Here is a 14,753-nt window from a genome sequence, read left to right on the forward strand (position 1 = left end):
ACGTTCCAACCACAAGGCTATCACAGCTTTATCTAGACGTCTTATAGGTTAAATATTACTTAGCTACGCCAGAGTGAAAACTTAGAGGAGCGCGTAGGTAAATATCGGCTATCTACCATCTGTCTGCGAAAACACTTGATTACTTCGGTCATATAGCCAGGAAAGAGGCAACCAGCAGAGAAAAGCTCATGCTTACAGGGAAGACGCAACCAGCAGAGAAAAGCTCATGCTTACAGGGAAGACGTAGTTAGAGACGTTGGACGAACCAGATGAAGTCACTTGACTCTAGTATCTAGGTACGTGCTTATCATACGTTGGAAAAATTATCAATAAGAGTGTATAATCAGAAAGGAGCCACGATTCTCGAGGAGGACGTAAAATTTAACTACACAGAAACGTCAACGCCAAAAGTCAGTACAGTACGTCTATCTATTAGATTGCTTTTAGCTGAACCACTTTAGGATTAATTTAGGACACTTTTCAAACAAGGGTAAAATACCGTAATCTGCTGTAACTTTATCAGAACAATAAAATGATTATGATTGAGTTAAATAATAATTAGTTACAGTTATTCGTGTATAGTTTATTAGGTTTTGTTTAAAAAAATATTAGGACCATTTTTTAAAGGGTACCTACCCAGGATGTTAGTAGTTAATTAAGTATAATATGTAGCTAAAAACCTTGATGTTCATTGTTCAATCGCATTTAAGAGGTTTTCTTATGACGAAGTGATCTCTTTGACTTCGGACAGGGTTACCAACTCTCCGGGCTTTCCCGTGTTTGTCCTCTTTAATTGTGGTCGATATATGAACTAAGCGGCTTTCATCTCTATGAATCATTTTTTATGTCTCACTAAAGATTGACCTTCCCGAATTCTTTTCAGTTAGGCTGGTTTAGGAAAAGTTTGTCGACATAATGATTAAGGACCCTCTACAGATGTAGGGCATAAATAATTAAGGGTAATAAGTTTCTGTTTAGCATCTTAGGCGTTCAATTCGAATTCCTTATCAAGTTATCACTCAGCTCTCACTTTATGAGGCGAACTTCTACAATTTATAAGTACCTAGATAGGTTTGAGTAACGTAATCGCATTCTTTAAAAGAATTGAATAATATCAAGTAAATGAAAAGAAAGCCGAGTGCGCGCAGAAGCTTACGCAGTTTTATTTTTAGTGATTAAGTAGGTTCCTATAATACGCGACAGGTCGAGGTAGTAATCGGGGTGCGGACGCCCTGAACACCAGCACACCAGTGACGTGCGGGTCTGCGGATGTGTGGGGCGTCCCCCTGCGTCACACCCCGATTGCCATCGCGACCTGTCGCGAAATTAGGTAAGTATCTCATCTGGGGACATACAAAAGTACAAAATATAATGTGAATGATGTCAAACACGTCCCCACCTCTTTAGCACTGAAGTTTATTTAACTTTTGTTTTCATCGCAAGCAAAACTGTGAAAGAACCTCATATTATTTAAAAACCTATTCAACGAGGTCCCAATTTTTTTTTGAGCTACTTTTTTCATGTTGGGGATAAGTAATTTCATGAAAAGTTTTTGTCCATTTTACCTACTTGACTATATTACAGCTGTTAAACGGTCTACAGTCGTAAACTGAGTGTCTGAGTCTGAGAAATAGGGGTGCGGTCGCGGTCGCACGCACGGAAATGAGCCAGTCCACTTGGTTTCCTCTTATTGCGCTCAAACGCACACACTTAAATGTGGGCTACCAGCGAGTTAGGGTTTGCACAGACAAAACGTCTACAAACAAGTCGTAATTAAAACAAATTAAAAACTCAATTGCTCTGTCAAAAAACTAATAAAAAATAAAAAAAAATCACATTCGAAAATGGCACCATGCAGGCAGGCATTTCATGTTTTCTTTTTGCCACTCAGGATAATAATGTAAGGGTTTTAATGACATATGGTAGAACTAGCTTATGCTCGCGATTCGTCCGCGTGGACTACACAAATTTCAAACCTCTATTTCACCCCCTTAGTGGTTGAATTTTCAAAAATCCTTACTTAGCGGATGCCTAAGTCATAATAGCTATCTGCATGACAAATTTCAGCCCGATCCGTCCAGTAGTTTGAGCTGTGCGTCGATAGATCAGTCAGTCAGTCAGTCAGTCAGCCACCTTTTCCTTTTATATATTTAGAAGAAGATAAAGAAACTCACATGAACCCTGAAAAAATTAGGTACACTACACTACTATTTTTGGGCAGCCTCGTAAAAAGTATCCTGCTACAAGGATTTGCACAAGTGTTTGTTTTGATACAACGAACTTTAAGAAAGCGGTCTCATAGCGACGCGTGCGTTGGGAGACTGCTGCTGTCTTGCTTCGCAGTGTTCATACAGTTCCTTGTAGGTAGGTATAGTCCGCGACAGGTTGAGATGGCAATCGGGGTATGAGGCGGGGAGGTGTCCCGCACACCTGCACGTCATTCGCACTCGCCCGCACCGGGTTAGCACAAGGGCTGTGCGGGTGTGCGGGTGGTTCCATTCCGTTCCGTTCTGGCCAGGCCTTTATCTGTGTTCCCCCATTGCGTACGTTAAGATAAGTTTAAGTTATTTGTTAAGATAAGGTTAAGTTATTTATTTCACCTTATACAAGATTATGCTATAACTTAAACAGTCCCTTGTTTAAGAATTTTCAAAGAAAACAGGCTTTTCATTCGTTTATTGGTAGGTAGGTACTTAAGATTTTTGAGAAAATTCCCTTTAAAATCAACGCTATATTGATTTTTTACATGGATATAGTTAAAGACCTAGAGAAGAGAGTGAAGGCTACTTTTTATCCCGAAGAATCAAAAAGTAGGTACCCACGGGATTTTAATAACCTAAATCCACGCGGACAAATTCATGGGCATCAGCTGTAAGGAATAACTAATTATCCTAATCCTAATGAAAGTGTGGACGTTTGGGTGTTTGTTACTCAATCACGCAAAAAGTACGGGACGGATTTGGCTGAAATTTGGAATGGAGATAGATTATACCCTGGATTAACACACAGGCTACTTTTTATCCCGGAATATCAACGAGTTCCCACGGGATATTGAAAAACGTAAATCCACGCGGACGAAGTCGCGGGCATCAGCTAGTTACGTATATTTGAGTGGATTCTTTAAACTACCACAAAAGTTTCCAACTAAATCTATAAGTAAGTACTACTAGGTACCTACTTATCGAATTCCGCTCCAATTTAGTTTTCACAAACAAATATTTCACCTTATCGGATTTCGACCTCGACCGACACTATTGTTGAGTCATGAATGAACTGAAACTGTTTAATTTAATTTCAAACTGCCTAATTAATAAGTCCTTTGTGAATTGTTTTAGCATTGACTGTCAATAACAAGTGTGACTAGGCACCTATAAATATAATAAGTTATTTTTCGCAAGATTTGATTTCGATCATAAGTATACAGGATGTAACCAGAACGCTAGCAAAAACTTAGCGTTATTGTTATACTACCTAAACACAATCCAATACCAATAACCATTCGCCTCATTTTGTAGTTTTAGTGATTTAGTATTTTTCAAACCCGCAATGTATAGCGTGCAAAACTCGGGTCAATGCCACACCTACGAAGCGGCATTGACTCCGAGTGGCCTTCTTTCAGATGTATAATTTGCAATATATCGTAAACTTTTCCAAAATTATAAGATTTTTTAAAATATTTTTTTTCACGTTTATTTTTGTGGTATCATATTATCAGTAATCATCAGTAGGTATTATCATCTGTTTTCTTTTTTGCCAGCGTTCTGGTAACACCCTGTAGAGTCAGTATATAGTTCAGAGTATAGTAAATCGCATACCAATCTATATTTAGAAACTTTTAAGCAATTTAAGTAAACCAACCATTAAATATAATATTTAAAGTTTGCAAAATGTTCCGGTGCTGCTTCGTCAGGGCCGACTTGCGGAGCAAAGTTGGAGTGACAGACTCACTGCGTCACCCGGCGCTCATTACCTACTGTCACTTGCACGGTACCAAGCTCAATAAAACCTTGTGAGACATTTGTTTTCATATTAAAAGTAGATAGAAATATATTCGGTCACACAATTGGTCCTTCGAACCAGACGTCCTCGTATTTGCGGTTTTAGTAGTTTTAGATCTCTCATCATCTTTTTATATAAAATTGTGCCAATTATGTGTGAAAAATAAAAATTATTTATTTATTTATTTACTTGATTGAATTAGATAATAGAAAGTGTAATGTAGCTATTACACTAAATTGTGAATTATGTAGTAAATAACGTTAGGAATTTCTTCATGCAAGCATAAATAAATGTAGGGCATATTAGATTGATTCTATCAGTTAATAAGTAGCAAAGATTGATTTCGCTATTTAATTCATTGAATTACTTACTTCCTAGTTAAAATTGTTGAGAACTCAGTGGCAGATCATGATTTTGTGGATCAGTATCGCAACCTGATCTGGTGACCCCCTATTGACTATCTATAAAAATGTACTAAAATGACCATTTCAGCAAAAATATAATGTTTCAAAGCACCATTCAAAACAAGTTATAAGGAAATGAAAAAATATTATAGAGTAGGGACCTACTTATCTACCAAAAAAGTTTCCTTTTAACATAAATCACATTCTCAAGCAAAAATTACAGTAATTTTTTTACTGTGAATGATCTAAATTATTGCAATAATTTTTTTTTTGAGTACCTACCTAAATTTTAACGACATAAATATCTTTTTATGTGATAGGTACAAGTGCGAGTGCGAGCATAAAGTGTTTCCTTTAATTTTACAGATAACAAACAGAAAAGCAGCATCCAGACTCTTTGTATATCTACTGAATAAGAGAAGGGGATTTCTGTTTATAAAATTTGAAGGCTCCTCAGATAATCGGTTGTTATCTCTGCTTCTCTAGAGTTATATTTGCAAAGTCAATGGATTGGTTTAACTTTTTTTCTGGATTCTACTCAAAACGGCGATTTTTCGTCAATAACTACTACATGCAGTGTATACGACCGGAACCGAGAAAGGAAACAGCCTATTGCTGAGGCAGCGTAGGCCGCAGACTGGAGGAAATGTGAATGATTCAATACTGGCGCACTCGAATACTTTGTTTGGGTGTTTCCGACAGAAAAGATGGCAAATGTTATGGCGATAACGGTTAGGTACTCGCACCTTTCAGTGTAGGTAAGTACCTACTATCCTGATCCTAAGTCTAAAGACATAAATAGTAGGTAGGGCTACCTGCTGCCTTTTTCATGAACTTTCATTTTACAAGCTAACATTTTCAGAGGCAAGTTGCGTATTAAATTTTTTAAAGATAAGTAATATGGTCTTGTAAACGTAAACGAGCGAGACTACAAACAATTTTAATTTGATAGATTTTAATGATTAATAAATATGTAGGCGTGTCAATGTTATAATAGGTTTTACTGTCATAGATTCCGTGAAAAGAAACGTTGCATGAAGGAAGCTTTAGGCTGCCTGTCCACTGGTGCGGAGCGGAGCGGAGATGTGTTGAGCAAACCAATCAGATTGTCGATAAATAACGTGATAATTTCATTCCGTTATCTGACAAAACTCTGATTGGTCAACAATACACATCTCCGCTCCGCTCCGCACCAGTGGACAGGCAGCCTTACTCTGTGAAAAGAAGCCATCTTGGATTAGCCGGCAGAGTTGGATTTTGACAGACACGCGTAGGTTGTCTGATTCAGAATTCACTCTAGCCTTTTTATTAGAATTCAGATTAGCTTAGGTAATTCGAGATAGGTAGCTTTTAGCGTGAATAATAATGATCGTGATATTTAATTCTGTGATTGTGATAATGTAGAATGTTTGTGTTAAATCGTAACCTTAAAGTAATTCTTTAATGCTATCCGGTGACTTTGTCTGCAAAGCACTATTAATAATGTTCGCGTAGTTGTTAGACGAATATGGAATATTAATTATATTAGTGAATATTAGAGTAATTCGTGAGTTAACGGTTGGCTCAGTGGATAGATTATTATAATGACATCCGTTAAGGTTATTTCTGCAAACGCTAGTAATTTAGAGTGTAATTGGAGATATACCGGCAGTTGAGATAATAATTAGTTTAAAGTGATAGTTTAGTGTGATAGTAATTTGCAGTTAACTTTGATAGTACCCGCTTTAGAAACGTATAACCCGTTTGGTTAAGAATCATTGATGACTCTTGTGTAGGGTAGACACTACCCTACACAAGAGGTAGGGTAATCAGACAATGAGTTTCCCATTAGATCGAATAGCTTGCATTCTGGTGGTTTCGAGGAAACCGGGCACAAGCTGGCGATCCCTTGAGTGGGATTCGCGTAGGTATAGTGTGGCGATTGCATACCTGGATGAATAGTGTTCGAGGCGCCGTAGCGCACGATGCTATGGCATTCGGTATGTAGACGCGCATAGAGTGGATAAGGTAGAGCTATTGTGATATTGCGAGTTAGTAAAGAGGAGTCAATAATATGATCTGGTTTAGATAGTGAGTGTCAATGCAATGATTATTTTAAGAGTGTTCATGAAGTTGAGATTGATGATTGAGCTAGTCGCCACGCGAGTTTCTTGCTGGCTCTTCTCGCGGTAGGCTGTAGCATTCCGAACCAGTGGTAGATTGTCTTTAGATGATCAGATAAAGAAATGGCTAGTGATTTGATTCAGAGGTTGCAATAGCAATTGTGCCCTAATCACATGATGCGATGATGCTATGATGATGCTATGATGATGATGATGATGATGTTGAGATTAGGTTAGAGTGAGGTGAGGGGTCGCTGTGAGGGGTGGTTGGAGGCGACCTAGGTAGGGTTAGATTAGGTTTACCTCGTTACCTTGCGTTGATAGTTTCCCTGTGCTATACGTGAGAGTTTCCATGATAATAATTGAGGATAGTCCATGTAATTTGATAACACAAGAATATCGTTAGTTCACATATGCGGCCTGGTTCATTTTAAGAAAGTAAATCCCGACTCATCCAATAGGTTGTTTTAAGTGCTGAGAACTAATTGTAAAGATCATTGATTAAAGTACCTAGTAGTTAATTACTACGTTCTGATACGTTCTGATGTCGGCTGAGGATTAATAATAATAATTATCGGTCATTCTCCTTCCTATTTCTGATGTACGTGCCTAGCGCGCCTATAAATATTATTCGTTGATGTTTTGGGTGATATCTACCAACACAAGTACATGTACCAACCTAGATACATTTAAACGTAAAGTGTTCAAATATCTTATTTCGCTAAATATTACGTAGCCTATCTACGTGCTACGAGTACCTAATACTTAGTACCTACATCACGGTACGAAGTAAAATGAATAACTGAATTCTATTACATCAGTAAACAAACATTAACCAGATTTATTCTAATAAGCTCGCTAACACAGCTTTCCATTTAAGTAGGCTCTCGTTTTTCGCATCATTGCTTAACGATTTCGTACACAGGTCCCTCTTGAGATTCGATTATTCCGCATTATCCGAAAGCCAGAGCGGTGGGCCTTGACGATTCTAAAAAAATATTATGCTTAGCGTCCAACGAGATTATAGACAAATGCTCCGAACTGTTCAAGTACAATTACTACTTCAATTAAGAGCAAAAAAGAAATAACTTGATTAAAACAATAATTTTATTATGTGCCAGAATAAGCATAAAATAAATTGTCCTGAGTTGTTATTATAATTAAGTACCTACCTAGTTCTAGTCTTTGTGCAATGTGCAGTGACTTTATGATTTACATTGACTATTTAACCTACCTACATATTATTTTATGATGAAATACAGTTGAGAACAGTTTATAGACGGTAAATTTCTGCATTTAATGGGAGTTTAAAAGGTTAATAGGTAATTTTACCCAGACTTTTGTGTATTTAACTGACTTCCAAAAGGAGCGGGTTCGGCACACGTGTAGAAACAAAAGTTATTTTTTACTTTGTGGTGGTTTTGAAAGTACGTTTTTTATATTTTAATTTTAAGCTTTTTAGTGTAAGTAGTGCTTGGTACCTAAAATATCAATTCACCAGTAAAACTTTCCAAATCCACTCGGCTTGGGAGTTCAGTACCTTGCAGCATCACGATTGAAGAGTTGGGACTTGGAATTCAATAACAAAATCTATGTTCGGCATTTATAGTATCATTTCCCCAGGAACAGTTCCAGAATCTATATGGTTTAAGGAGTTGGGACTTGGAGTGTAATCATAAAGCCGTTGCCTGATACTTAAAATATCAATTCACCATCAGAAATTCCCGAATTCCCACGGCTTCGGAGTTCAGTACCTTGCAGCATCAGGATTGAGGAGTTGGTTCCAGAATTTGTTATGGGACTGCCACAGAAACATCTTCTGTTGTTTATATACTTAAATATCATAGGTTTGTAGCTTATACAGCAGGTTTTACATATTATTTTCATTTATTGTCTGAACAATTCTCAGATGAATGTTCTGTAGTACGTACGGCGAGCAGCTGGCTCCCCGCCAGTTCTCATTTTTCATATTTCACCGGATCAGTGCGACTAACAAAAGCGGAAGTGCATTTCTTTAATTTTTCTGTGTTACCACTCAAGCACTGATTTGCATCTTTCTCTGTTTTAAACAGTAATTGTATAGTTTACAGGATAAAAATTGTTTGCAATTTGCAAATTGAATGAATCTGTCTTGAAAAATAATGACGAAATACACCAATATTAATTTTACAATAAATATTCGTTGATAACAAGTCACCAGCTGCCTGAAGTGGTGATACGGTCACGTAGGTATGCTTCATCATTTTTTTCGTGACGAAAATCCATCATGGATACCACCGGCCACGGAGGAGCTAAGGAGTTAGGTCGGACTCCTACCGATTACGTACCTAAGCTAACATGAACGGGTATAGCCCGTATTCTAGGGTTATGGCAGGTTAAAAAACAAAAATTAAGTATTTCATGTAGAACAACTAGTGTCTCTTATGCTACGTCTGGGATTCTACCACCAGTTTGGAAAATAAGCAATTATTTACTTTACAATAAACTGTTTCATTTGTAGTATTTAAATAAGTTACATTTTGTGGGATTTAAAAAGTTACAACGTTTATGCAAAGTAGATGTGACTTCAGATCTTATAAAGTTGAATAAAGTTTCAACAGTTCAACACGAGGTATTTGGAAGTGAGACTTACAGTTGAGTTGCGGTGTTATAAGACTGCTGGTATTTTCAAGTCAGTTTTGAAGCAAAACTTTGTTCTTTCGACTCACAGGTTAAACTGCTACAGTTTCTAAATGTAAAATTACAAATGTTATTAGGATGTAATAGCATTAAAAGTGCTTATAATATAATTAATAAGGTATATTTTGACCAATTGCCTTGCCTAATTATTCACACTGAAATCATATCAAAGATCCGAAAAGCTATCCGGAATACTAACCCGAGAATTGCTATGCCCTAAGGGTTCTAATATTGCTATAATGTAAACTGTGATTGTAATTACAGTGAAAATCATTGTAAATTTGAGTGAAATAAATGAAAAGTCTTCTTAATTTTTTCTGTAAAAAGCTTGAAAGTACCTAGTGATAACTTTGTTGATAGTAGTGGCTCCCAAAAAAGTTTGTAACCTATTATAGTAAAAGATAGGTACCTAAATAAAACAAAACTTTTTTATTATTTACAGTTTTAACTAGTGATTAGTTAAAACGATGACGCTTTACGATTGAACAAAAGCTCATAGAGCATACCTTCCGCCTACGTGCGAAATGTGGAACGAATTTCATTCTGCGGCATTTCAGCTTTGTACAAAGCTTATTATAATATGCAGCTATTATAGGTACTACAATAGATTGAAGAAGTAGACAAATAAAGGCTTTATTATTTTGTTCTTAGTAGATATAACACTGGAAAGGCAGAAAATGTCGAAAAATGCGCGCACTTGTCTTTAAAATATGCATTTTTGCCTCTCTGAAATTTGAATGAGGTATTATAATAAGTAATATGTTAATTCTAACCTAGGTTGGTAACTTTTAAGTAGGTAGCAATACGGTTTTCACCACTGATGACGGAGCCACCCCTATTGTTCTGTGATTTTCACCATAATTATGCAGTAGGTATCTACTTATCATTTAGATTTTAGAACATAAGTAAGTAGGTACTTTGCCGAGAAAGGTTTAGATATAATTATGCACGACAAATTTTAATTCAGTCTATATACTCGTTCTTTACCGGATTAAATCGGCTTGTGGAAAATAGGTGAAAAATCTATTTATTTATACTAAATTACTTACTCCAATGCTCCATTGCTGCGGTCGAATTGCGTAACGCAATAAATAACAAATAGCCATTAGTTACTCCGCCTGAAAAGTTCAATTAAAAGAAACAGATTGCTGTAATAAAAGCAGAAAAAGTACTGAAAAAAAAACAGTTACTTATATATCCATTTAGTATATTTATATAGTTATTCGTGTATTATTTTATTAAGAACACCACTATAGTCCGCGATAGCACGAGATGGCAATTGGGGTATATTGCGGACACCCCGCACAGTAGCACGTCACCCGCTTTCGCCCGCACCAAGTTAGCGTGCGGGTGTGCGGGGTGTACCCACCCCGATTGCCATCTCAACCTGTTACGTACTACAGGTACGTGCAGTTTAAACTAAATCCCATAATCTATTCTACTGTAATTATACTGTATTGAAATTTAAAGCCTTGAGTAGGACCCTAATAAAAAATACTAAGTACCTACAGTAGGTAATTTACTTCTATCTTGCCTATTCTCATAGATAGAAGTAACTAACTAATCTACTACTAATCTTAGCTAACGTATTCCATAATATTCACTTTATAAGAAAGTAATCTCCAAGGATTCTATACAATATATCTCTGACTTTTCTCCAATACCATGCTTTTCCGAGTGATATCCGGGGCTTATTAAAGGCAGTCTTTACAAAGTGTTTTCTTTTGTTCGTAAGTGCAATTTTCTGATATGAAACCCTTTGTTGTATGTAGAGCGAAGCGTGTATGTATTGGCCGACAAGTGTAATTTTTCATAGCTGCCTTTTTCTACATTCATATTTTATGAATGTACCTACGCTACGTAGGCGTAGCTTTTAGCTAAGTTGAACAAAGCAATTAACTAAGAAAATGTAAGATCCAAAGATGTTGAGATGACATGATTTCTTTTATTAGCTTCAAATACATAAGCAACACGCATTAAGTCGACGTTATTGTAGGTAATAATTCTGCAGAGAGTGCAACGCGAGTATTTAGCTGGGATTGCGCTAATTTATAGTTTTTATGCCGGCTCTTAACTCCCGGAACGCGCTTATCCATTCGTTTTAAATCCTACATTCGCATTATCCTACTATTCACGATATCCAAAGGTACTCTTAAGTAGGTACTAGGTAGGAACCTATCTACTTAAGTGTGATATATTTTTAGTGTAGAAATATAATATTCGCAGCCAGCCTGTAAGTATTGTGCTGATGCGGCAGTAGGTATTAGCAGTAAGCAGATTAATTGTTAACCCTTCAAAGGTGTTACAGTTCGATGGCTTATTCATTGGCCCATAAGCGCTTACTGCTGGACATATGCCATTTTGAGAGTGCTCCAAAATAGGTACACGATCCTCCGCCTTCCTCATTTTTCCACTTCCCTTTTAAGGTCCTCGGTCCAGTGGGCTGGAGGTTGTCCCACGTCACTTGAGCTTACCGGTACGCAGTATATTGGTACTACGTAACTACGACCAACATGACCCGCCCATTGCCATTTCGATTTGCTAATATACTAAGCTATGTCAAATAGGAAGATTTTCCACTTCCTTCTGATACTTACGTAATTTTTTATATGAAATATTTTTGACCTAATTTGAGATGGTAGTAGATATAATAGATGTCAGAAAAAATGGAGTAAGTAGTAAGTACTCACGTAGGTACTACCTACTTAGTTATTTATTTTGGACAAAAAATAATAAAGATGTAATAAATTCATTAACGTGAACTCGTTGAAAATGTTAAAGGGAGAAACCCCCGAGTGCCTACTTACATCTGGGAATTTATTTTGGGAAACATATAACCCACGCTTACCGCAGTTGAACAACATGGAGCCGTCTTTCTATTGTTCCTTTGTCCTGCATAATTATTTATTTGACTTAGGTATGTGAGTAGTTTTGTCGAGAGAGATATGATATCGAGAGAGGTATATAATATAAGGGAAAGCTGACTGACTGGCTGACTGATCTATCAATGCGCAGCTCAAACTACTGGACGAATCGGGCTGAAATTTGGCATGCAGATAGCTATTGTAACGTAGACAATAGGCATCCGCTAAGAAAGGATTTTTGAAAATTTAATCCCTAAAGGTGTAAAACAGGGGTTTGAAATTTGTGTAGTCCACGCAGACAAAGTCGTGGACATAAGCTAGTTTACCTCTAATATATCTATTAAACTAATAAAACCTACATAATATGTTCAAAGCCAAAATGCCGGCACACCGAATTGGCCTAGGCACTAGGCAGTCCTCAGGAATGCCGAGAGCGCTTAGTCCAAACCCAAAACTGTCTGGAGAGTTTTCGGTTCATTTGTGGAGTGCCTAAATTCTTAGTCCAAACCACCCGCAATTCAATTTTACTGGGTTTAGACCCAGGCTAATCGGGATGTGCTATCGTTCGATTTTGGACTAAGTATAACATTAATATGTATAAAACATATCTATGTATAAAACGTATGTACAAAAGATAAACTGGCTGACTGACATATTAGCTCAACTCAATCAAATCAGGATATTTGACATTTCGCAGAGGATTTTCAGAAAGAATTTGAAAATATTGCCAAGAGCTTAAACTGGTAATAAACTAAGCTATGATAGCATATTGGTTAAGACATCCGCGTCCCAATCGGAGGTCAGGGGTTCGATCCCGGGCAGGCACCTCTAACTTTTCGCAGTTGTGTGCGTTTTAAGTACGCCTAATTAAATATCACTTGCTTAATTAACCAGTGAAGGAAAACGGCACACCTGAGAGTTTTCCGAGTATTCATAGGTCTATGAGTTCTCCATAATGTCAAAAAGGTGTGTGAAGTATGCCAATCCGCACTTGGTCATCAGCGTGGTAGACTATGGCCAAACCTATTCTCATTCTGAGAGGAAACCCGTGCTTTGTAGTGAGTCGGCGATAGGTTGATCATGATGATGATGATAAACTATTCAGCTACAACTATCAAATTTAGCTTTAGTTCATATTATAAACCTACCGTATTTTTTACTATGATATTTACTTTACTTTACTATGTTACATATGTTGGTGGTTGTGTGCAATGTGTGTAAATTGCGGTAGAAAGATTTACGATCATACGACACCCATTTATGTAGTGGAAAGATATTAGAGCCGATGCTTATCGCTACACTATTATCCTGAGGGTTGCGGACATGTTTGCTTTATGAATAATCTTGACCTACAAACCACGCCCCTTTCTACCATAAAGAAATATTACATAGAAGCAGCTTTGTAAGAAAATGGCGATCAACAACTGTGTACATTTTTGAATTTTATGTTAAAATCATATCTCGTTTTACCCGGTATATAATATTATACTTAATAGGTAATATACCCGCCCAGTTTTAAGCTCATCGGTATACAAATTAAATAAAACTTTTAAAAGTTAATATGTGCAGGTTAGTTCAGCAAATATTGAGAATGTGTGGATCGGTTAGGAATTTTGCCCCATACTAATTAGGTAGTAGGTAGGTAGAGACTGGCAGAGCTTTAGCAATGTGCTTGCCTTGAATGCTTTACGCGGTATAAGCAATAGGTAGATAAAATGTATTGTTGAATTATTTGGCTAGGCTTTGCGTATTACGAAATCAGTTATAATATTTTGTACGTACGTATATTTTAATCGAGGACAGTGTTGCTAAACTTTTCCGGAACCTCCAAATATGTGCTGAGGGTGGCTGCCGTTAAGGTTTAAGTGGGTAGAAATCCCACATGATCCGATTTCCGTCCATGGAGTTGGGTATTTTTATTTTAGTCGTTATTGGAGATTATTGTAACGTATATTTTTTGAGATTTCCCACTCGTTAACAAAAATACCTAAAGGTATAGTAGTGAGTAAAGTTTTTTTAACAAAATAGCGAGCAAACCAGCATGTAGGTCACCTAAATGTTAAGTGATGGGTGGACGTCGTCCATGAATATTAATTGTCATTTGCAGCACTGAAGGAACCGCCTATGCTTTGCCGGCTTTTCGACAATTTGTTGATCCACCCCTTGGTTAAAATCTATTGAGCGTATCGCCGAAGGTAGCTGATTCAACAGTTTCATGTGTGTGGAGAAAATATCTGGCAGAACTGGTCGAAGTACACCGAGAACCCAGGTGAAATGACGGACACAAAAGAAGAAAGAAAGAAAAACGTTTATTTCTTAAATTGTACCACACATCACATCTTTCTAATCTTATTTGAAACGCATAGAGTGTTGGCGTAAAGTTTTTGTCGATATCTTGGGTAGTGGTGGAAACATATATTTTGTTTGAGGAAGGGATGTAGTTAGCCATAAATTCGAACTGGATGAGAAGACAGCCGATTGTATCGCTTTGACTCGGAGTGTGGTATAATCCTGGTGAAACTGACATTTGGCAGGATGCCATTTTACGGAATGGTTCTCGTTATTTAAGCGAACAAGTGAAATATGTATCTCCACACACACAATGACAAGGTAGTTTGTTGCCTACCTTACCCTTAGACATATTAATTTTTAAATGTACCTTACCTAATGTGCTCATAAATTCTACCTTTAGGTATTTTTCATTT

Source organism: Maniola hyperantus, chromosome 1, assembly GCF_902806685.2.
Source record: "Maniola hyperantus chromosome 1, iAphHyp1.2, whole genome shotgun sequence".
NCBI classification, from domain to species: Eukaryota; Metazoa; Arthropoda; class Insecta; order Lepidoptera; family Nymphalidae; genus Maniola; species Maniola hyperantus.